Source organism: Camellia sinensis, chromosome 8 (assembly GCF_055761805.1).
Source record: "Camellia sinensis isolate YWXY chromosome 8, ASM5576180v1, whole genome shotgun sequence".
In the NCBI taxonomy this organism is placed as follows: domain Eukaryota; kingdom Viridiplantae; phylum Streptophyta; class Magnoliopsida; order Ericales; family Theaceae; genus Camellia; species Camellia sinensis.
In genome coordinates, this window is record NC_138968.1 from 46,883,480 (window position 1) to 46,906,148 (window position 22,669).

The 22,669-nt window shown below is 39.1% G+C and overlaps 1 long non-coding RNA gene across 5 annotated transcripts; it reads right to left on the reverse strand.

The window, feature by feature from the left end:
* Positions 1-10,156: 10,156 nt before the first annotated feature.
* LOC114316773 (uncharacterized) lies at positions 10,157-13,647 on the reverse strand. Of its 5 annotated transcripts, none has more exons than XR_014337649.1 (6): positions 13,534-13,647; positions 13,097-13,236; positions 12,377-12,503; positions 12,196-12,256; positions 10,733-10,839; positions 10,157-10,435 (listed from the first exon to the last, which is right to left on the reverse strand). It is a non-coding gene; the product is annotated as an uncharacterized LOC114316773 (long non-coding RNA). The 5 variants fall into 5 exon arrangements; XR_014337647.1 differs by lacking the exon at positions 10,157-10,435 and adding an exon at positions 10,436-10,504; XR_014337648.1 differs by lacking the exon at positions 10,157-10,435 and adding an exon at positions 10,436-10,504 and having other exon boundaries at positions 12,196-12,276.
* Between the last annotated feature and the right edge of the window lie 9,022 nt (positions 13,648-22,669).

The following is a 22,669-nucleotide window of genomic DNA, read 5'->3' on the forward strand; positions in this document are numbered from 1 at the left end:
TGATTAATAATATTTAGATCACATCTTTTAAGTGTGATTAATAACTAATAAAACCTGCGATAAAATAAAGAATTTGACATATTTGAAGAATAATCAATATTATTTTTGTACGCGTATTTCAAGAATGTAATACACACTATATACTATATTTTGCATCACAATCATATATTGAATGGAATAACGTCATATATTTCATAAATGAAAGTTAAATATGTTCAAAAGTATACACAGAGGAATTAAATAAAAATTTTTATACTGTGCTTACATATATTAAAAGATGAAAAAACTCGAAAAATTAAGCTCTTGAATTCTTTGACCATATTTGCATCTCTCCAAGAAATTTCTAACCTGAAAAATGAAAACACAAATTAATTCAGAAACCGCTAGAATCATATGAATAAACTAACTATTTGAAGAGATTGTTCTAGTCTCACAAAAGACAAAGTCCGACTGATCACACCCCTTCAAATGTCTTAACATTAAATACCACTAGCATAACATGAAGCGTGTAAAAATAAAATGTCATTTTACCCACATAAATTGCATGTTCAACAGAAATTTTACTATAACCAACAACTTAGTTTAAGAGGCTCTACCAATCTCAAATATTTAATGTTCTACAAAAGAAATGCAATTGAATGTTAATTGTGCAAATACCTTGAGTGCATTTCGGATATCAGTGACCATTCTTCATCATCTTCTCCATTTGAGCTCCTAGAAACTTCTAAACGCTTGGGAGGTTGGCCAGAGTTTCAATAGCGATCCCGGTTTTTCCTTCCTTTGTATACTGTATTCTGGACTAGGTTTCGTGGACTTGTTTTTGTATCATTATCACTTCTAGCCTTTACTCTTTGTATTAGGGTCTTAGGTTGTGATGGGCAGGTTTGGAATAGGTTGGTTGCACTTTGAAACCAAAAGGTGATGCCCAGATTTTGGCCTTCACGCTCGAGCGGAAGTTTTAACGCTCGAGCGGGCTCTTTGTTGTTGCTTATACGCTCGAGCGGGAGTTTTGACGCTCGAGCGTGTTTTTCCATCTCCCAGTACTTTACTCTGCAGTCCCTCCGCTCGAGCGGAGAGTTTGGCGCTCGAGCGGGTACCATCGCCTGCAAAACTTCTGGAAGTGTGCAATCGACGCTTGAGCGGCTCTTTTCACGCTCGAGCGTGAGTCTGTGTCTGACGCTCGAGCGGGGATTTTCACGCTCGAGCGGGGATTTTCACGCTCGAGCGGGGAGTCGACTACATAAATTCGAGACCCGACTTTTTGGATCATTTTTCATCTCCCTTTTGATTCTAAAACCCTAGAACCGTCTTCTCCCTCTCCCTACACACCTTCTCTCTTAGGGTTGATCTACTTAGAGTGTAGTTCTACGCTAAGTTCTTTGTTAAAAAGATAGAGTGAGTCGAGGGCTTCCATTTAATCTGAATGTTTGGTGGTTTGGAGCACATTGGAATTTGGGTCTTCATCTCCGTCTTCCCCATTCGGGTTATTTTCTTCGAAGTAGGGATTTCCTACTCCATCTTATAAGTTTGGTTCTAAGTTTTGGTATTTTGATATGTTGGGGGTACTTTGATAATTTTGGAAAAAAACCCTAGTTGTATTAATAAATTAATTTGTATAAATAATTTAAGGGAATTGGGGAATTTGGTTTAATTCATGAAATTGAAGAATTCACTGATTAATTGGTATAGTTGGATAACTTAAATCACTCGCCTATTTAAATGTTGATATATTTATTTCCAGTCTAGAAATAACTGTTTTGGGCTATCGGTGGAGGATAGTCGTATTTGTTGTAGACATTGCATGTGGATTAGGGAAAATTGAAACTAATCAATTTGTTTAAGTCATAAATTTAGACTATTGAATTAATACAGAAAATACATGTATTGATTGAGCATTGCATTTGCATATTGTTTGGGAGGAGATAGGGGATGTACTCCACGGTTTAGGGGAAGATAGGGGATGGACCTCTAAACCGGATTTTGTTTGAGAGGAGATAGGGGATGGACTCCATTAGCATCACTATTATGTGTGCTTATTATATTGAAGTGTTTTTACATGTTATTGATACAGCACTACAATGTGTATCAAACGGGAAGTATGAAGTGTTTTGATATGAGCCTGAGTCTCATTTGTTTTGATGGATATTGAAAGTAATGTGAATATGATATATAGTTCACTGTTGTTAATTTGGCCAGGTTCTGAGCCATGTTGATAATAATGGAAAGTGAAATGTGTCTTAGACATTAGTGTCATGAGACTGTATAATGATACAATTGATTATCTTGGTTAACCATCTATTGAATGCTATAGCTTTATTCAATGCTTATATTTGGTTTAGTATTTTTCTACTGGGCTGTGGCTCACCCTTTATGGGAACATCATTTTCAGGTTCAGGTGATAAGCTACCTCCAAGGACTTAGCTTGGGAGGATTTGGCTTTTGGATTTTGACGACTAGCTTTAGTTAATTGTATTTAATAGTTAGTACATGTAAACATTCAAGCCTAGGGCTTTACTTGTATTTAAGTTAGAACTCATATTTTAGTGTCCAAGTGTTGGCTTGGAAAGATGTTAGCCTGTAGGGCATTTAATTTGATGTTACATGTAATGCTTTTATTTAGTAATACTCTAATGAATGAATTAATGAATTGTTTTCTTTAAATATTGCATGTCAATGATATATATATAATGGGTTTATTTTGGGGGCGTTACAACTTGGTATCAGAGCGTACCGGGTTTGAATACTTTGGGTACGTGGGAAGTGATTAGTATCACAATGGGTTCGTCTCGTTTGATAGAGACTTAGTGAAATGTTATATGCTTATATGATAACATGTTTATGTGATTATGTGGGTATGGAACGTAGTTTCTAGGATGTTAATTGGACCCTTGAGTTTCTAGTAGTCTTGTTGGAAAGGCACTTGATCAATGCTGCTTCCAACCGGAACTATAGTGACGCTTCGGGACTAGTATCATCCAGGAATGAAATTCGTAGGTGCTTATGTGATTATGTGTTTATGTGGAATGAATTATTGTTATTCAATGCATTAGGACGCAAGTGTTTAGCTTCGGCACATTTATTAATGTGCTAACGTATTTGTTTCCTTTATTAGGATGTCAGGATGAGGACGAGGGCGCGGTAGGCGTGGTAGGCCGGGTATGCAGGAGGTGCCTGTGCCAGAGGAGGTTCCGGCAGTACAGGAGGGAGTTGGCCAGGCCAATGTGGCCGAGCCAGTAGGCCAGCAGGCTATGGGCGCTTTAGCCGGAGAAATAGCAGGGGCATTCAGGGAGTCAGTAGGCATTCTCAGAGCTGAGAATCAAGCTCGGGTTGTTGTTGCGGATGCAGGACCTTCCTTTTTGAAGAGGGAGTTTTTCCGGTCTAACCCGGATGAATTTGTGGGTGATCCTAAAGAGCCGCTTAAGGTAGATGAATGGCTTGAACAGACAACGAAGACGTTTGAGATGCTTGGCATCGAAGACGAGGGGTTGAAAGTGACCTTGGCATCTTTCCAGCTGAAGGGGGATGCGGGTCAGTGGTGGAAGTTCACTAAGGGTCGTATAGGAGCTACATGGGAGGCTTTTGTGAATGCTTTCCAAGAGAGGTTCTTATCTCCAGCAGTTAGGGAGAAGTTGAGAGACCAGTTCTGCCAGCTTAAGCAGTCGAGTTCTTCAGTGGCCGAGTTTGAGGCTGCATTTACTAGCTTGTCCAGGTTTGCACCTGAGTTGGTGGCGTCTGAGGAACGCCGTTGTATTGAGTTTGAGAAGAAGTTGAGGCGTGGCCTCAAACTGCGAGTTGGGGGAACTATGATTCGGGATTATGGGCGTATGGTTGATGCTGCAGCCCACATGGAAATCATGATGCAGGAGGAGGAGGAAAGACAGAAGGGCTCCAAGAGGAGTCAGGATGGCCAGAGTGATGGTAGAAGACAGAAGGGTTTTAATCCTCAGCAGTCTCAGGGTAGCTTTTCTAGATCGACTTTTCCTGTGCTGAGCGCTAGTTCGGGAAAAGGCAGTCAGGGAGACATTACCTGTTTTAAGTGTGGCCAGCTGGGCCACAAGTCTCCAGTTTGTCCTCAGAGGGGAGGAGTGCAGAGAGCAGCATCATCTTCGGCTCGATCTCAGAGCCAGAGTCAGGGTAGAGGCCAGCCACTCTCGTGTTATCAGTGTGGTCAAACAGGGCACATGAAGAGGTATTGCCCGCAGTTGCGTGGCACACCTGGTGCATCTGGTTTGAGGCAGATTTAGAGTCATCAGCCAGCTCAGTCGGGTCAGGCCTCGAGGGCCAATCAGGGGGCTTCATCGTCCCAATCGGTGCAGCAATCTTATGCTCCTAGGGGTGAGCAGGTTGATCAGAGGTCGTCTGGGCGCGTGTACGCTGTTACCACGCAGGATCTTGTGCCAGCACCATCAGTTGTGAGAGGTACCTTCTTGTTTTGCAACTCGGTTGCTAGTGTTTTGATTGATACGGGTGCATCTCATTCCTTTGTCTGCTGCATTTGCATCTGTTTTGGAGTTGGAGTTAGCACAGTTAGCATCTCCTATTTGTGTAGTGTCACCTCTTGGGGGTGAGTTGATCTTGAAACAAGGTGTTAGGGGTTGTGATATAGAGGTCGACTATCATAGACTTCCGTTTCCTTTTGTGGTTATGCCCATGAAGGGCTTCGATGTCATTTTGGGTATGGACTGGTTATCGTCATACCGGGCAGTTATTGATTGCTACCACCAGAGGGTCACTTGTTGTACCGTGAGCGGGGAATGTTTTCATTTTCTGGGGGACCGGGTTGGTAGTGTTTTGCCACCGGGGTATGATTCGCGAGGGCGGAGTGAGCTTAGTGGTCTACTTGCTAGCTTTTTGAGTAGTGAGTGTGATGAGACCCAGATTGTGTTGCCATGGGTGGTTTGTGAGTACTCGGATGTCTTTCCCGAGGACCTTGTTGGTTTGCCACCCCACAGAGAGATTGAGTTCTCTATTGACTTAGTGCCCGGCACGGCGCCGATTTCTATGACACCTTATCGTTTTGCCCCAGCCGAGTTAGTTGAGTTGAAGATCCAACTCCAGGAGTTGCTAGATAAGGGCTTTATACGTCCTAGTGTTTCGCCATGGGGAGCACCGGCCCTATTTGTTAAAAAGAAAGGTGGTGCTTTGAGACTTTGTATAGATTACCGGAAATTGAATCGGGCTACGGTTAAGAATAAGTACCCTATGCCTCATATAGATGATCTGTTCAATCAGTTGAAGGGTTCCCGTTGTTTCTCGAAGATAGACTTGAGATCAGGTTATCATCAGTTGAGAGTCAGGGAGGAGGATATTCCGAAGACGGCATTCCGTACGCGGTATGGCCACTATGAGTTTTTGGTGATGCCATTTGGGCTCACCAATGCACCGGCAGTTTTTATGGATTTGATGAACCGGATATTCCGGGAATTTTTAGATCGCTTTGTAGTCGTCTTCGTGGACGACATCCTTATTTATTCACCTTCTAAGGAGAAACACAAGGAACACTTGAGAGCGGTGCTTGAATTACTTAGAGCCCATAAGCTTTATGCTAAGTTTGGGAAGTGTGAGTTCTGGCTAGAAGAGGTCAAGTTCTTAGGCCATGTAGTTTCTGGGAAAGGAGTGTCTGTTGATACATCCAAGACGGAGGCAGTGCAAGATTGGGCACAGCCTAAGAGTGTGTTTGAGATACGCAGTTTTCTGGGATTAGCTGGGTATTATCGCCGGTTTGTGAAGGATTTCGCCAGGTTAGCTTCGCCTTTGACTAGATTGACTCGGAAGGGAGTCAAATTTGCTTGGAGTGATACTTGTGAAAAGTCATTCCAGGAGTTGAAAGTTAGACTGACCACCGCTCCAGTATTGATTATTCCGGAGAGAGGGTTGGGTTATGCAGTCTATTGTGACGCCTCACGAGAGGGTCTGGGTTGTGTGTTGATGCAAGAAGGGAAAGTGGTTGCCTTTGGCTCATGTCAGTTGAAAATTCACGAGAAGAATTACCCTACACATGATTTAGAGTTAGCAGCTGTGATATTTGCCTTGAAGATTTGGAGGCATTATCTTTACGGTGAGAGGTTCGAGGTATTCTCGGATCATAAGAGTCTGAAATATCTGTTCACACAGAAAGACTTGAACTTGAGGCAGAGGAGGTGGATGGAGTTCATTGAGGATTATGACTTCGAGTTGCATTATCATCCGGGAAAGGCCAATGTGGTGGCCGACGCCCATAGCAGGAAACCTGTTGGTGACATAGCTAGTATAGCCATTCGGGAATGGAAGATGTTGGGTGCACTTGGGGAGTTCGATTTACTTCTGAGCGAATCCGTTGAGGCTGCGGCCTTGTTTTCTGTTGTTGCACAGCCTACACTTGTGACTCGAGTGTTAGAGGCTCAGGGGGGTAACCTTGAGGTAGAATCCCTCCGTGAGAAGATTTCCGGTGGGAAGGTTGAGAAGGGTTTGACGGTGTATCCCAACCTCAGTGTGAGATACCGAGACCGTCTGTTTGTGCCGGAGTCTTGTCGAGAGGAGGTACTCCGAGAGTTTCATCATTCACGCCTTGCGGTGCATCCGGGAGGCACTAAGATGTATCAGGATTTAGGTCGCCAGTTTTGGTGGCGGGGTATGAAGAGAGATGTGGCAGCTTTCGTGTCTAGGTGCCTTACTTGTCAGCAAGTGAAGGCCGAGCATCAGAGGCCAGCGGGTTTGTTACAACCCTTGCCTATTGCCGAGTGGAAGTGGGAGCATGTCACTATGGACTTCGTTGTAGGCCTTCCGAGGACTCAGCGGAGTAGTGACGCCATTTGGGTGGTTGTGGACCGGTTGACTAAGTCGGCGCACTTCATTCCTATGCGCGTGAGAGATTCGGTAGACCATCTTGCCGACTTGTATATTCGGGACATAGTGAGATTGCACGGGGTCCCAGTGATGATCGTCTCAGATAGAGATCCTCGTTTTACTGCCAGGTTGTGGCAGAGTTTGCAGAGTGCCTTAGGCACTAAGTTGACCTTTAGCACGGCTTATCATCCGCAGACTGACGGGTAGTCCGAGCGTACTATTCAGATCCTTGAGGATATGCTTCGGGGTTGTGTCCTTGACTTTAGTGGGACGTGGGAGAGGCACTTACCATTGGTGGAGTTTGCCTACAACAACAGTTTTCAGTCTAGTATCGGTATGGCACCGTTTGAGGCCTTGTATGGCCGACCGTGTAGGTCTCCAGTTTGTTGGGCCGAGGTGGGTGATGCACCTTTGTTGGGTCCAGAGTTGGTTAGGGAGACGACGGAGAAGGTTGAGCTTATCCGTAGGAGGCTTGTTACAGCCCAGAGTCGCCAAAGGAGTTATGCTGACCGTAGGAGGAGACCTTTGGTGTTTGAAGTAGGTGATCATGTCTTTTTGAAAATATCACCTAGGCGGGGGTTAATGAGGTTTGGGAAGAGTGGGAAGTTATCCCCTCGGTTTATTGGTCCTTTTGAGATCCTTGAGAGGATTGGCGAAGTTGCTTATCGGTTAGCTTTACCGCCGCAGTTGTTCGGAGTTCATGACGTGTTTCATGTGAGTATGCTTCGGAAGTATGAGCCAGATCCATCACATGTATTGGATTGGACCGATTTAGAGTAGATGAAGATGCCTCGTATGAGGAGAGACCGGTCCGAGTCTTGGATAGGCGGGATCAAGTCTTGCGAGGTAAGACCATTCCTTTGGTAAAAGTTTTGTGGAAATATCACGGGGTGGAGGAAGCCACTTGGGAACGTGAGTTGGAAGTCCGCGAAAAATATCCGGACATGTTTATCGATTTGTAATTTTGTATTTAGATTTTGTCATATTGTTAAACTTTAGAGCTTTATATATGTCTTAAGCTGTAAAACATTGAGAATGTTTTGGTTAATGGAAATATGTTGGAACTTGTCTCGAAATGGAAGTTTAATGGAACATTGCATATGTTGAATATATTGAAAATTGTTGAAATTGCAAGAAAATTGCATAGTGTTAATGCAGATGAAAATATATGTTATTTTACATATTGTGAAATGCCTCTTGATAAGAGATGAAATGGCCGGTGTTGGGTCAGGTTGCTTATTTTGAGTTATCATATTGTTGGAATTTGAGAAAAACTTGTTTTCAAAATCTTATGCTTAATTTCGGGGACGAAATTCTTTTAAGGGGGGGAGGTTATAGCGATCCCGGTTTTTCCTTCCTTTGTATACTGTATTCTGGACTAGGTTTCGTGGACTTGTTTTTGTATCATTATCACTTCTAGCCTTTACTCTTTGTATTAGGGTCTTAGGTTGTGATGGGCAGGTTTGGAACAGGTTGGTTGCACTTTAAAACCAAAAGGGGATGCCCAGATTTTGGCCTTCACGCTCGAGCGGAAGTTTTAACCCTCGAGCGGGCTCTTCGTTGTTGCTTATACGCTCGAGCGGGAGTTTTGACGCTCGAGCGTGTTTTTCCATCTCCCAGTACTTTACTCTGCAGTCCCTCCGCTTGAGCGGAGAGTTTGGCGCTCGAGCGGGTACCATCGCCTGCAAAACTTCTGGAAGTGTGCAATCGACGCTTGAGCGGCTCTTTTCACGCTCGAGCGTGAGTCTGTGTCTGACGCTCGAGCGGGGATTTTCACGCTCGAGCGGGGATTTTCACGCTCGAGCGGGGAGTCGACTACATAAATTCGAGACCCGACTTTTTGGATCATTTTTCATCTCCCTTTTGATTCTAAAACCCTAGAACCGTCTTCTCCCTCTCCCTACACACCTTCTCTCTTAGGTTTGATCTACTTAGAGTGTAGTTCTACGCTAAGTTCTTTGTTAAAAAGATAGAGTGAGTCGAGGGCTTCCATTTAATCTGAATGTTTGGTGGTTTGGAGCACATTGGAATTTGGGTCTTCATCTCCGTCTTCCCCATTCGGGTTATTTTCTTCGAAGTAGGGATTTCCTACTCCATCTTATAAGTTTGGTTCTAAGTTTTGGTATTTTGATATGTTGGGGGTACTTTGATAATTTTGGAAAAAAACCCTAGTTGTATTAATAAATTAATTTGTATAAATAATTTAAGGGAATTGGGGAATTTGGTTTAATTCATGAAATTGAAGAATTCACTGATTAATTGGTATAGTTGGATAACTTAAATCACTCGCCTATTTAAATGTTGATATATTTATTTCCAGTCTAGAAATAACTGTTTTGGGCTATCGGTGGAGGATAGTCATATTTGTTGTAGACATTGCATGTGGATTAGGGAAAATTGAAACTAATCAATTTGTTTAAGTCATAAATTTAGACTATTGAATTAATACAGAAAATACATGTATTGATTGAGCATTGCATTTGCATATTGTTTGGGAGGAGATAGGGGATGTACTCCACGGTTTAGGGGAAGATAGGGGATGGACCTCTAAACCGGATTTTGTTTGGGAGGAGATAGGGGATGGACTCCATTAGCATCACTATTATGTGTGCTTATTATATTGAAGTGTTTTTACATGTTATTGATACAGCACTACAATGTGTATCAAACGGGAAGTATGAAGTGTTTTGATATGAGCCTGAGTCTCATTTGTTTTGATGGATATTGAAAGTAATGTGAATATGATATATAGTTCACTGTTGTAAGTTTGGCCAGGTTCTGAGCCATGTTGATAATAATGGAAAGTGAAATGTGTCTTAGACATTAGTGTCATGAGACTGTATAATGATACAATTGATTATCTTGGTTAACCATCTATTGAATGCTATAGCTTTATTCAATGCTTATATTTGGTTTAGTATTTTTCTACTGGGCTGTGGCTCACCTTTTATGGGAACATCATTTTCAGGTTCATGTGATAAGCTACCTCCAAGGACTTAGCTTGGGAGGATTTGGCTTTTGGATTTTGAAGACTAGCTTTAGTTAATTGTATGTAATTGGTAGTACATGTAAACATTCAAGCCTAGGGCTTTACTTGTATTTGAGTTAGAACTCATATTTTAGTGTCCAAGTGTTGGCTTGGAAAGATGTTAGCCTGTAGGGCATTTAATTTGATGTTACATGTAATGCTTTTATTTAGTAATACTCTAATGAATGAATTAATGAATTGTTTTCTTTAAATATTGCATGTCAATGATATATATATAATGGGTTTATTTTGGGGGCGTTACAGTTTCCTTAGAAAGAAGAAAAACAACTTAAGTCTTTGGGTATACACATACTGGTAATTGCACATTTGTAAAAAATGTTCTAGATACCATCATATACAAAGTCACATAGAGATATAATCCTAAAGTATAACTTGGGGTGGTTCAAAATTCCCATATTAGAATTGACTGCCATTTGCAAATTAGCACCATTACCTTCCATGAAGAACATTGACATTATCTTTTGTGGAATTCGGCCAGATATCCAGTTCAAATACTCTAACACCTCTCTACAATGCTTGTATGATCGGGACATCACTGCAGTCACTCCTTAGTTGATTTCCCTTTAGATACAAATTATGGCTCGTATATACAAAATAGTGAGATAAATGAGCTGTCATATCATGATGAATCTGAAATGTTTACAAATAAAAGACAAACAATAACTATTCAGTCTCAAAATGAAAATTAAATATAGAATACACAGTGATATAATGGCATCTCCAGCCCTTGACTGAAACCTATATCAAATTTAAATTTGGGTAAAAATCACTCAAAAACCTCTCTACTCATAGACTCAAACTTATTTTGAGTAAGAGAGATCGTAAAATGTTCTAGGACAAGGAGATGGTCTTGTTCACCTGCAGGACCAGACAACAAAATTCTTGGGCTTACAGCAGAATCCTTGGACTCACTATGCTTTATGTGTAGAACAAAGGATGCCAACAGATAATATTTTGTCATGCCACTGAAAGAAATGAAAAATTAAAATTTCCATTACTAGCTTGCAATAAAGTATTGAAACCCATGGAAAACCATAGCAACCCCTATAAATGAGACTAACATTGTCAAGTAAATGAGCTTAAATTAGAACTACAAAGTACAATTGTCGTTCAAACTGTTGCATAGGCAGAAAATGGAGCATGTAATCGTAACTAGAAAGCATGTAATCGTAACTGGAGAACATTTACGTTAAACAAGTTCTTAAAGATGAACAAGCACATTCAGTACACTATAAGGGTATAACGGCATCTCAACACTCCAAGAAAGTTTGCAATAGTCCCACATAGTGAAACCACTACATAGATCAAATGACTGAAGTAGCTTAACATCTGAAATAGCTTTATCAAGGAGCTACAGCAATGGGGAAAAATTAGGAAAACATATTCAGGTCAAGAAGTTGAGATTTAAAGCATATATGTATTCTATTCTCTCACAGATTTTGGTATTCCTTTTAATACTTCTATTTCAGGAAAGAAGAAACAATAAAAGATAAAAATTTCACAATTGGTACTAGTGAAGACGTGCTATATTATCATTGCCCTTTAAAATAGAAAAAAATTGCACAAAACAACATCGACTCCTTAAGTTGGTCTCTTAATATGAACTTATCATTGTTTGCATAATGAATGATCCTTGACTAATATCTTTCCATTTTCAAGCATATCTCCTACCTGCATAATCTAGATTGTTTTCCAATTTGTGAGGCATTTATCAACACATATGCATTCATTGGACTCTTCTTGTATGTTCAATGTGTACATGTAATATAATCGTATAGATAAAAGTTTATCTTTTCAAAATTATTGGGCTTCCCAAGAAGTCTGCATGATCTTTTATCAAATTCAGTGTGAAGTGATGAAAAGAAAAATGTTTCTCATCCAATCCAATGTCTACAAGCAAACTGATCAATTGAACTTTTTATCAATTTCAGTGTAAATGTGTGCTTCCATTTAGATCATTATATTACCTATCCTATAGAAGAAGGGAACAAGTCAACATCTTATATAAGAACTAGTTATCAAGTTCAAAAGTGCTGCGGAATATGCTAACATACTCAAAAGTTGAATTATGAAAAGAGATCTGTTGTGGATGTTAGAACATAGAATAAGTACATAAAATGATTGTACAAGAAAGATTACAGTTGTGTGGAAGGCTTCTACCATAAATAATACAGAAAATTGTCAAATGAGATCTGTAGTTGTCTACCATCAATAATAGGATTAAATAGGAAAATGCAAATAAATAAACAATGCTCAAATTCAAAGTGGATCCAACCAAATCAAATCAATTGGTTCATGCAATTAGAAGAATATAGAAGTACCTCTTAATTTGTGCAAGAGCAATTAATAAAACTTGTCTGGTTGAATAGAGTACAAAAGGAACTACAAACAAGCAAAATGATCTAATTTTTTTTGGTTAAATAGACAAAAAGTAATTAAAAAAGACAACCAAACAATTCCTACGTTAGGAAAGGCAAAAAGATAACATGGATAATTGTATACCTCAAGAACCATGATCACAAATTCTGAATGCTCCCACTAATGCTAGAAGATACCAAAGTACAAAATGTCTATCATGGGTGGGTTTGGGAAGATTCATTACTCATAAATTCTTGAGTCAATAAGCCAACTATAATGAAACATTACTTATTAGAGAACACATAAAAAGCTTTCTGACATGGACAACACAATAAAATGAATAATATATTAGCATGACATAATATTCATTCTACTTTGCGAAAAATTTATACACAACTGAGATTAGAAGAAAAATATAACCAGAAAGGCCATTCTTCCACATAAAATATACAACAAAATTAAAACTCTCCCCAACTTCAACAACCATGTACTTTCTTTAATTTAAAGGGAAAAAGAAAAAAAGAAAAGACAAAAACAGAGGAGCACTTTGTATCACATCCTTAAACCACATGCATTGTTCAGCAGAATTTTATGTTATACAAAATCTTTAACAGCAAAAATTAATTACTAAGACTCTCTGTTGTTTATTAAAATTTTGATCAATGAAAACCACTTAAAATTCCACTCCAGTAAACCATATAGTAATAAAAATAACAAAATGACTCTTAACAACATATATAGCCACAACTGAAGCTAATGGATCATACACAACTATAATTTTTGAAAACAAGAAAATCAGAATCAAGCAAAAACATATATAAAATCAAAACTGAAGCTTTTGAAAAAGTACCAAGGTGTGTTTACCTCCAAATAAAATGAACACAAGAAATAACAGAACTGAGATGACAAATCTCATCTTTGCAATGCCATTGTGACATTTTGTCGAGCACCTTGTAGACACAAAAAGTATATAGCATGATTCATCTTTGCTATACACAGAGAAACTATACAGATGAGAGAAAAAACAATCCAAAATCAGCAAATAAAGATCATTTTGAAACCCCTTTCAGAAAATAAAATCAGCAAATACAGATGACGAACCATTTTTGAAACGGTACAATGATAGAAACCATTCCAAAACCCTTTTCAGAAAATAAAGATCATTTCAGAAACCCATTTCAATCATAGAAGAAATTTAAAAATCAAACCATTTCAGAACTGAATTCAAAACTATTTCACTCATCAGATCAGAGAAGAACCAGCTTTCAGAAAAATAGAGAGAGAAATGAAAGTTTTCTTACCTGTGATAATGGTGGCCCAGAGCAAGAGCTACAAAACCTAAGTCCAAGACTTGGACTGCGGCTATTCTTCTCCTTCTCCCTCATTCTCACGGCTGCGGCTGTGTTAATAAGAACTTAGGTTTTTATTTATTTATGCATTTGTATTATTAACCCTAAAATAATTACTCTCCTTGCTTTATTATTATTATTATTATTATTATTATTATTATTATTATTATTATTATTATTATTATTATTATTATTATTAGCCTTGTGGACTTTCGTTATAAATTTATTTAAAGTTTAAGATTAATTAAATTACCTTCTAACAATATTTAATTTAGAGACGAAAGATTATTTTTTTCATTAAAAGGTACGTCTTTTGTGACAAAATTTATTTTCATCATTAGTTTTCATCTCTAAACACTACAAGAAAAAGGGGTATAAACACGGAAGCTTTTGCGACGGCGCGTTTTCCCGTCGCAAAAAATGAGCTTTTGCGACGGCAGATTAAACCGTCGCAAATGAGCGCTTTAGTAACGGCCTTTTACCGTCAGTAATAAAACTGCACGGGTAGTGTGAAAAAACGGAAGTATTAGCGACGGTGTTTTTTACCGTCGCTAATTTTTTTTTTTAAACGGCATGAGTTGGCTGTCGCAAATAGTGGACCATTTGCAACGGCAAAATGTCCATCGCCCAAAAAACTTATCAAAACAGCGTCGGTTTAGCTTAATAATTTATCATTTGCGACGGTGTAAAATGTACCGTCACAAAAAGTTTAAAAAAAATTGTCCCCCTCTTCCCCTTTCATCTTGGCGCTCGATGAAATCCCTAAATGTTCGAAATCCCCAAACGAGTGACGAACCGCGAACTTGGCATCTCTCTGGACGAGCGACGAACGATGAGCAGGCTAGCGGTGGTGCGGTGGTGCAGCGACGACTTTCTCACAGCGTATGCTCTCTCTCTCTCTCTCTCTCTCTCTGTATATATATATATGTATGTATTAGCTGTTCAAAAAAATATATACATGAATATAAATTATTTGCCCCACTCAACCAAGTAAACACCAGACAAGGAACAAAATTTTGTCTCATTTCCATTGAAATGGATGAAACATATCGGTTTTCTATGAAACTGAGACCAAACAATAGTGAAAAACCGAAACTGAGACCAAACAGATCTGTGTGTGTTTAAGAAAATATCTGTGAAATCAAACATTTCCATTCATTTACCTTTATTAAACCTTCTTTTTCATATCATTTAATAAATATCTGTGTGTGTTTGTTTTTTTATAGCAAAATAGGTATGTTAACTTTAGTGTTGGACTGTGTGGGCCATTTGTCTTTTTCTCATGAAAAAAAATTTTGATCAGACAAATAGTAACCTCAAAAATTTTATGCTTTGACTAAAAGTTTCATTTCTTATGAAGCACTTTAGTAAATAATTCAAAATTTTACCTGAGTTTTTTTAAAAAAAGGTTTGGTATAGGTTTGAGTTTGCTAAAAGGATCTCTTGATTTTGGGTAATAAAAAAAAAAAGAGTAGAATTTAATTTTGAATAGGTTTGAGTTAAAGAGCATAAATGAGTTTTGAGTATTTTTTAGTCAAACTTAAATTTGTGTCAAAATTTGTGAGTATAGATTGGAGTTATTTTTAGTGTGTGTTTGAATCTTATATTTATAAATTCATTTGTGGTGAAAGAAAAAGAATTTTATAGTGGATGGAGAGTTTAATAATTTTTATGTAAGTAGAGGAAAAGGTCCTTTGAACATCTTTTATTTTTATTTTAATTGTCTAAAAGCAAATACATGTTTAATTACAATTGTGGAATCTCCATTTAAGTGCAGTATCATTTGCAGAGGTATAAAAGCTTTGAATACATCAACTTCATTTCAAATTAAACTAAAAATTAAAATTAAAATAGTGGAGTAGTCTAAATAAATAAATAAATAAATAAATAAATAAATAAACATTTTTTTGTCTCACGTGTTGTTGTATAAGTATTTCATTTTTTATGTTCTCCCATCAAATCGGGAAATAACTAACTGGGATAAGACCACCTACCTATTTGAGAGAAATTGGACGGATAGGTATCATGGTACATGAATACGGTATTATATTTAGAGTTACTTTGATGAGATATTTTTGTGGATGTGTACAGATGATGGATAAGAGTTGGATTGATTTGCCAAATGGGATGTCGAGCGAATACATTAATGGGATTGATGAATTCATTGTGTTTGCCTACACCAATAGGGTTGAAGGTTTGATGATCAGTTGTCCGTGTAGGAAGTGTGAGAATCGATACCATCTTGTACGAGAGGGTGTACGGGAGCATCTGATTTTGAATGGTTTTTTAAAAGAATACAAACATTGGATTAATCATGGGGAATCTTACATATCTCTGCATGGTAATCGAGAGAATGAAACGTTGGCTAATTTAGACATTGGGGATGATATGATTGGAATGATACAAGGGGCTATGGGAAATCCACATGCTGGTACAAGTGTTGAGGGTAATGAACCACAGGGGCCTGATCCCCATGTATCTGAACCCCAGCTCGGTCCAAATGCAGAGACTGCAAAATATTTCAAACTTCTTCAATATGCACAAAGTGAATTGTATCCGGGTTGTCAGAAGTGCACATCTTTGTCATTCATTGTTCGACCTCTACATTTGAAGGTGCTTAATCAGTGGACAGACAAGTCTGTTGACATGTTGCTTGAGTTATTGAACGAGGCGTTCCCGTTGGGTGTGAAACTTCCGGACTCATATTATAAAGCTTAAAAGGTCACAATAGATTTGGGCTTCACGTATGAGACGTGGGATGCATGTCCCAACAGTTGCATGTTGTTTCGAAACGAGGACACTAACCTTGATAAATGTGTCATATGCAACAGTTCAAGATGAAAATCAAATGGTGATGGCGGTTCAAATGGTCCTCACAACGGTGGCAAACAAATAGCTGCAAAACAAATGAGGTATTTCCCTTTAAAGCCAAGGTTGCAGAGGTTGTTTATGTCATCCAAGGCGGCTAAGGTAATGAGATGGCATGCAGAGGAACGAACTAATGACGGTGTCTTTAGGCATCCTGCAGACTCCATTGCATGGAAAGATTTTGATCGTCGGAATATTGACTTGAGTAATGATTGCCGAAGTGTAAGGCTTGGCTTAGCATCTGATGGTTTTAACCCATTCAGGACGATGAACATAGTTCATAGCACTTGGCCTGTTGTACTCATTCCATACAACTTGCCGCCATGGATGTGCATGAAACAACCATTTCTAATTTTGTCTGTGCTTATTGACAGCCCGAAAGGACCTGGTGGCAAGATTGATGTGTATATGCAACCGTTGATTGAGGAGTTGAAAGAACTATGGAATGACGGTGTCTCCATATTTGATGCATCAACAAATCAAATGTTTCAAATGCGTACAGCTTTACTGTGGACAATTAGTGATTTTTCTGCATATGCAAACTTGTCAGGATGGAGCACTAAAGGCGAATATGCATGTCCTTGTTGCAATAAGGAAACTACATCGTGTTGGTTGAAGCATAGTAGGAAACAATCATACTTGGGTCATCGCAGATTTTTACCTACTGGCCATAAATTTCGGAAGGATAAAGTATCATATGACGGTAGTCGGGAAGTCTTACTCAAACCAAAATTGTTGTCTGGAATTGAGATGTTGCTACAATTAGAATCTGAGGGTATTTTAACCCAATACAAGAGGGATGACCTTAAGGAGAGGCATAGGAGACAAGTAGAGAAGGAGAAAGCTGGACATCGCACCCATAGCTGGAAGAAAAAGAGTATCTTCTATGAACTGCCATATTGGGTGCACAATCTAATTAGACACAACCTCGATGTGATACATATAGAGAAGAATGTTTGTGACAATGTGTTGTGGACAGTATTAGGGGTTGCAGGAAAATTGAAGGATGTTGTTAATGCTCGGCGTGATTTACAAGAAATGAATATTAGAAAACTCCTACATTTGCAGTTAAGAGGGTCGAATGATTTACAAGAAATGATTTACAAGCTTATTTACCACCGGCACAATTCATGATGACCAAGGATGAGAAAGATTTGTTCTTGAAAGTATTGAAGGAAGTTAGAGTTCCCGACGGGTATTCATCCAATATATCGTGTCGCGTGCGCTTATATGATAGAAGTATTGGGGGTCTTAAGAGCCACGATAGTCATATTCTGATGCAACAACTAATTCCATTGGCCATCCGAAGATCGTTACCGAAGAATGTAATTGAACCTTTGATTGAATTGAGCAATTTCTTTAGACAATTGTGTTCCAAAGTGAATTGTGCGACAGATTTGCAATATATTCAAGATCGTATCGTCGTAACACTTTGTCATCTAGAGAAAATATTTCCTCCTACTTTTTTTGATATAATGAAGCACTTGCCTATACATCTAGCTGACGAAGCATTATTGGGTGGAGCGATTCAGTTTCGATGGATGTATCCAATTGAGAGGTATCTTCTTACTTTGAAGCAATATGTGCGTAAAAGAGCTCATCCAGAAGGTTCAATTGCTAAAGGATATCTTATGGAAGAATGCATGAATTTTTGTTCACAATATCTCAATGATGTGGAAACTAAATCGAATCGACCCGTGAAGAACTACAGCGGTGATGATAATATGGGTCGTGCTGTTGGTGAAATCACAAGCTTTTATCTTGATAACACTTCTTGGGCACAAACTCATCGGTATGTCTTACTCAATACATCCGCGGTTTAGCCATTCATAAAGTAAGTTATGTCACTCACTCGATATTTTATTATGTTTCATTGAATTTTGAACCAAATTTTGTTTTTTGATAAAATTTCAATCTACACAGCAAACACCTTGAAGAACTTAAGGTCAAAATGCCTCGTGTTGACGATCATCAGCTTCGACGTGAACATTTTGAAACTTTTCACATTTGTTTCAAGGAACATGTATGTATTTAAATCAACAGATTCTATTTACCTAAGTCAAACTACATTTGAAATTTTACAATTTTTATTTTTTAAAATAGGTTCAAACTTTGCGAAGGACTAGTGATGTCACATTTTCTGAAGAGATTACTGTATTGGCAAATAGTCCTCATAACCTGGCAAGGGGGTTCAATGGGTATATAATGAATGGGTTTCGGTATTGAGTAAAGGCCATGGATGACCGTCGAGCCACACAAAATCGTGGTGTAGCTTTGAAGGCAGATACCATAAGTTATGCTAGTCAGAAAGACAAGAATCCTCGTGTGGGGTCTGTGTACTATTATGGACAATTGACAGATATTGTTGAGATTCGATATTCCAATGAGAAGAAGCATGTGTTGTTTAAGTGTGATTGGATTGACAACATTCACGGGAAGATACAAGATGTCTTCAATTTTACGTTAGTCAACTTCAATCATTTGTTGTACCGAGATGATCGAATTACCAATGAACCTTTCATCTTGGCATCCCAAGCAGAGCAAGTTTGGTATGTTGTAGACCCATTACAACCGGACTGGCAAGTGGCGGTGAAGATGTCTCAAAGAGGTTTATTTGATATGAGTTCGACTGATCCACAAATCGAGCCATATATGAGCCAACAATTGGAAGAAAATATAATTCTTCGTGATGAAGAAGTTGGTTGGGTGAGGAAAGCCACAGAAGGGGAAACAGTTGATGTTCAAATAGGCTGATATTTAATCAACATTAGTAATTCAATTAAGGCCAATGTTGTAGTTAATCATCAGTTTCTTAATTTACTTTGTCTTCGTAATTGTATTAGTTCAATTAATGTCATATTATAGTTGATGACAAACCATTGTCTATGTTTCTAATGTCAATTAATGTTATATTGCTTGCAGATTATTATGGGAAGGAAGTGGAAGCTTGATCATCCTCGGCGTATGATGTCCGATATGGTACGTAAGAGGACATCAGTGGCACCACCATCAGAGGAGGCATCACATCGACCACCATCAGAAGGGCCATTAGTGCCACCACTATCTGACCAGCCACCGTAGCGACCACTATTAGTGGCACCACCATTAGAGGAGGCATCATAGCGAGCACCATTAGTGCCACCGCATCGACCACCATTAGTGGCACCACAGTAGCTATCATCTACTCAGCCTCCACGCCTACCATTGGTGCATCCACCATCAATGGCACCACCATTAGAGGAGGCATCACAGCGAGCACCATCAGAGGGGCCATTAGTGCTGCCGCATCGACCCCCATCAGTGGCACCACAGCAGCTATCATTTCGACTAGAGTCATCGGCTTATGAGCCATCCGCAGGTATATAAATTTGCTTTGATTTGTATGAAAATTATTTAAATATATATTTATTTGTTCTCATTACATATAACTTGTTTATTTTCATTGTATTTTTCAGACCCTTCGACTTCTTCACAGCCTCCCTCAGGTATAGGAAATTGATTTGTATTGACATTATTTAAATTTGCATTTGTTTATTATCATTGCATATTGTTAATTCTTGTTGTATCTCGCAGGTCATGTTAGTTCTTCATCAACCTCGAGTAGGCATGGTAGAGGATGTGCCAAGGGCATTAGGGAGTGGGGTACTGGTACAAAGTTGGACATACAATTTGATGAAAATTACTGTCCAATAGGGGATAACGTGTCTAAGTTAACTACTCAACTTGGCATCATTGTGCGAAATGGTAACATTGTTCCTCTTACTTTTCTTGACTGGAACACTGTGCCTGATGACATTCTTGATGCTATCTGGAAGGATGTGAAGGTAAAAGTATATTTTTGTCCAAAAATTTAAATTCCAGAATTGTTTCATTATTATTTAAACTTTGAAATTGTGTTTTGTAGGACAATTTGAATATATGTCTAGAGGAGTACAAGCCAATCTGCATGAAAAACTGTAACAGCATATGGAAGGATCACAAGAATAAGATTAAGTCTAAGTATTTCAAGCCTAGAAGCGAAGATCCTAATCTGAAGGATGATGTTCCTTTGCACATTGTGCCAAGCCAGTGGGAAGAACTTGTGGAATATTGGCGTACTTCCAATGCTGAGGCATAGAAATAAGTTATATATATGATATGTAAACATACAAATCATATTTATATACTTACATTTGTTGAACCTGTTATAGAAAATTACAACTAGGAACGCAAAAAATCGGCGAGCTCACGGCATAGCTCATACCACAGGGCGTACTACTTTCGCTCAGATACGGCATGAGGTTTATATTTTATTGTTTTATTTTTATATATAAATAAACATTGTATTTTGCAAATTATTTGGATTCTAATTTTCATATTTCTAAAAAATGTAGATGACTAATAAATGGGAGTCTACTGATAAGATGAATGTTTGGCTTATGACACGTAGAGCAGACGACCCAAAGGTTATCCAGACCTTGGTAGTTTCCAAACACCTTTGATTGTATTTAAAGTTTATTTTTTATTTTTTGTATGTCAACCATCTTAATTTGGCATATACTTGTATGTCTTATTCAATACAGGATGAGTTTATTGGCCAACTCTCTATGCAACCTGAGGATTGTGGGACTTTGGAGGCTAAGAATGCCATTTTCCATGACTTGATAGGTCATGAAAATCATGGATATTGTCGCACATACGGGAGAACTATGCCTCGGAGAGCAATGTATAAAGATGGTGTTGGGCCATCACAGTCAGCACCCCAGCCATCGACTATTGTTCAGATCACCCAACAGGTTCATGCGGAGCAAAGAGATGAGTTGAGGGAGGAGCTGCAAGTAGAGTTCTCTACACATTTACAGCAGCTGAGAGCTGAGATGATGGCCTTTGTGTCACAGGGGGCAAGTGTGGATCCCAACAGACAGGTTTGATATAAATTAAATTATTTGATAGTTAAATTTTCACACAACATTATGTATAAAATTCGAATATGATTAACACATTATGCATTGACTATCATAGGCTCTTGATGCATCGAGTGGCCGCCGGGCATTTAGGGAATCTGCAGAAGACGAGAATCCATATACATCACCACCAGAAGATTAGGTATAAAATGTATCTTTACATTCTAAGTTAAAATGTATCTTTGAATTCTTTGCATTGTAAGCTAAGAGACTTGTGGGACAAGACGGGACTCCAATCGGGTTCCCGGTTTGGGAGTTAGAGACGGATTTCACTCTAGGCCAACTAGTTCTTTAAAAAACTTGAATTCGAGGTGTTAACGCCCCAAAATCACCAAAAGGGGTCGGTTTAGCACGAAACTTGACACACACGACCGCCTAGGCATGAGAGACTTGGGGGAGAAGACGGGACTATAATCGGGTTCTCGGTTTGGGAGTTAGAGCCATATTTCGGTCTAGGCAAACTAGTTCCTTAAGAAACTCGAATTCAAGGTGTTGACGCCGCAAAATCACTAAAAGGGGTCGGTTTAGCACGAAACTTGGCACACACAATCGCCTAGGCACGAGAGATTTGTGGTAGAAGACGGGCCTCTAATGGGGTTCTCGGTTTGGGAGTTAGAGCCATATTTCGATCTAGGCAAACTAGTTCCTTAAGAAACTTGAATTTGAGGTGTTGATGCCCCAAAATCACCAAACGGGGTCGGATTGGCACGAAACTTGGCACACACGACCATCTAGGCACGAGAGACTTGTGGGAGAAGACGGGACTCCAATGGGGTTCCCGGTTTGGGAGTTAGAGATGGATTTCACTCTAGGCAAACTAGTTCTTTAAGAAACTTGAATTCGAGGTGTTAACGCCCCAAAATCACCAAAAGGGGTCGATTTAGCGTGAAACTTGGCACACACGACTGCCTAAGCATGAGAGACTTGTGGGAGAAGATGGGACTCCAATGGGGTTCCCGGTTTGGGAGTTGGAGCCATATTTCGATCTAGGCAAACTAATTCCTTAAGAAACTTGAATTCGAGGTATTGACGCCCCAAAATCACCAAACGGGGTCGGATTGGCATGAAACTTGCCACACACGACCGCCTAGGCACGAGAGACTTGTGGGAGAAGACGGGACTCCAATGGGGTTCCCGGTTTGGGAGTTAGAGCCATATTTCGGTCTAGGCAAACTAATTCCTTAAGAAACTTGAATTCGAGGTGTTGACGCCCCAAAATAACCAAAAGGGGCCAGTTTAACACGAAACTTGGCACACACGACCGCCTAGGCAAGAGA